Source organism: Moschus berezovskii, chromosome 7 (assembly GCF_049115385.1).
Source record: "Moschus berezovskii isolate FMDL1 chromosome 7, NW_MosBer_1.0, whole genome shotgun sequence".
NCBI lineage: Eukaryota > Metazoa > Chordata > Mammalia > Artiodactyla > Moschidae > Moschus > Moschus berezovskii.
The window spans coordinates 38397489-38400041 of NC_142466.1; the positions used below are offsets into that span (position 1 = coordinate 38397489).

The 2553-nt window shown below is 42.9% G+C and overlaps 1 pseudogene; it reads right to left on the reverse strand.

The window, feature by feature from the left end:
• Nucleotides 1-1767: 1767 nt before the first annotated feature.
• LOC129557375 (large ribosomal subunit protein eL31 pseudogene) lies at nucleotides 1768-2142 on the reverse strand (annotated as a pseudogene).
• Between the last annotated feature and the right edge of the window lie 411 nt (nucleotides 2143-2553).

Below are 2553 nucleotides of genomic sequence, written 5' to 3' on the forward strand. Positions count from 1 at the left end.
AATAATAAAAAAAATAATTATGTCCTCTTCAGTCTATTTTAATCCTCTAGTCAACAGGGTGACTGGTACTAATTTAAGTAGCTAGGTTGGGTTTTGTTTTGTAGGCTTGGGGCTTGCAAAGAAATGTTTTTGTTTTTCGGAACACTCAATCATGTCCGACTATTTGTGACCTGTGGACTATAGCCCACCAGGTCCTTTGTTCACAGAATTCTCCAGGCAAGAGCATTGAAGTGGGTAGCCATTTTCTTCTCCAGGGGATCTTCCAAGCCCAGGGATTAAACCCAAGTCTCCCTCACTGCAGGCAGATTCTTTACCCACCAGAGAAGCCCCTTTTTGGACTCTAGGTGCTAATAATTTACACTTACTGAGTATTTGTCACAGCCAGGCGCTGGTTCCAGTGTCTTCTGTGTGGGACGTCTTTTATTCCTCACAAAGACCCGATGAGTTGTGTATCATCACAGACAAGAAACTGAGGCACAAAGAGAGGAAGCATCTTGGTGAAGGTCAGACAAACAGTGTGAAATCAGGATTCTCACCTAGGCTGACTCAAGAGTCTGTGCCTTGAAACAAATGCTGGATGGTAAAGAATTTGCCTTCACTTCAGCAGACCCATGTTCAATCCTTGAGTCAGGAATATCGCCTGGAAAGGGAATGGCAACTCACTCCAGTATCATACCTGGAGAAATCCTTGAACAGAGGAGCCAGTCGGGCTATACAGTCCATGGGGTCGCTGCTGAGTGACAAACATAAGCCCATAATTATAGAATACTCAGGGTGCAGAATGAGTAGGTTCAGAGGTCACAAATGAAAAAGAAGCCCGGCAAAAAAGTGTTACCAAACTGAAGTTCCCTGGAGGTTGACATGCAGAGCTCAATATTATTTTCTCCTACTTTCCCTTTTCAAGATAGCCACTTGCCAAAACTGGAAACCTAGGAATCATGCTTTTTCAGTTCCCTCACCACCTACCTCTAATCGTTTACTAATCTGTGTTTATTCTTCTATAGAAGTAGGTCTTGAATCTTTCTTTTTTTTTTTATCTTCCTGCCTAAAGCATCTCTAATAACTTTTATTGTCTATTAAAGCTTTAGGCCACCTCATGTGAAGAGTTGACTCATTGGAAAAGACCCTGATGCTGGGAGGGATTGGGGACAGGAGGAGAAGGGGACGACAGAGGATGAGATGGCTGGATAGCATCACTGACTCGATGGACATGAGTTTGAGTGAACTCCAGGAGTTGGTGATGGACACGGAGGCCTGGCGTACTGTGATTCATGGGGTCACAAAGAGTCGGACACGACTGAGCGATTGAACTGAACTGAACTGAAAGCTTTAGGAAGTCATTCTGTAAAAGAAAGAGTTGAATTTGATAATTGAATTGGAAAAAGTCTATGAATTTTCTCATCAGAAATTGAATCAGTCCTTAGGATAATGCTCAGATTCCTCTCTTTTACCTTAGAGATCCTCTATAAACTGGTTCCACACTGTATTCTAACTCTGTCCTCTCTTATTTGAGGAAGGGAAAGGCTTGGCTCAGACAGTAGAAATTCACAGTTGGAAGTGGATAGAACAAAACTTCCCAGGTTCTAAAATCAGGAAAATCAGTGACTTCTAGAGAAAAGCCAGGTATAGCAACTGAAGAAGGAAGTCTTAATGGGGAGCCAAAATCAAGAACCCAGAAGCAGAAAAAAGAAAAGTGCTTAAGGATTTAACATACATTGTTTTTTTTCTTTTTTTGGCAGTTCAATAACTTTATTGGACCATCAGCAATTAGTTCTTATCCACATTGACTGTCTGTAGATATTTGAAGGTGTTGACGGGCACGTAGGTATCCAAAGTGTAGACCTTGTTTGGTGAGTCTTCATTTTCATTATGTTTTCTGGACAACCGCACACGAATCCGGTATGGGACATTCCTGATTCTTTTGGCCCAGACGGCTTTATTGAGCCTGGTGTCGATGCGCACGTACAAGGTTCCCATCTCCTTCATGGCAAACTTCCTGATTTCTTTCAGTGCCCTAGGGGCATGCTTCTTGAAACCCACTCCATGGTTGCACTTGTGAATGTTGATGGTGTATTCTCTTGTCACCACCTCATTGATGGTGGACCGGCCCTTTTTCTTCTCACCGCCCTTTGCAGGAACCATCCTGCAGAGCCAGGGTTGGAAAGGCAGGATTTAACATACTTTGTTCATAGTTGGTGAAGGAAAGTGGAAGAAATAACAAATTGCTTATAAAAGGACAGAAATGAAGCACAAACCAATGTTCCTATTTATCTGACTCATTCTCACTCTACATTCAGGTTGCATGTACATTCATTTCTTCACCTTTGCACAAAATGCTTCTGTTTTCCCATTCGGGACCTCTTTCCCAGAATAACTTCCAGTCTCTTCTCTGCTTATATAAACCCTACCAATTAAGTAGGTCACGTCCATCCCTTTGTCATTGGGCTTCCCTAGGGGCTTAGTGGTAAAGAATCTGCCCCCTGCGCAGGAGACACAGGTTTGATGCCTAGGTTGGGAAGATCTCCTGGAGAAGCAAATGCCAACACACTCCAG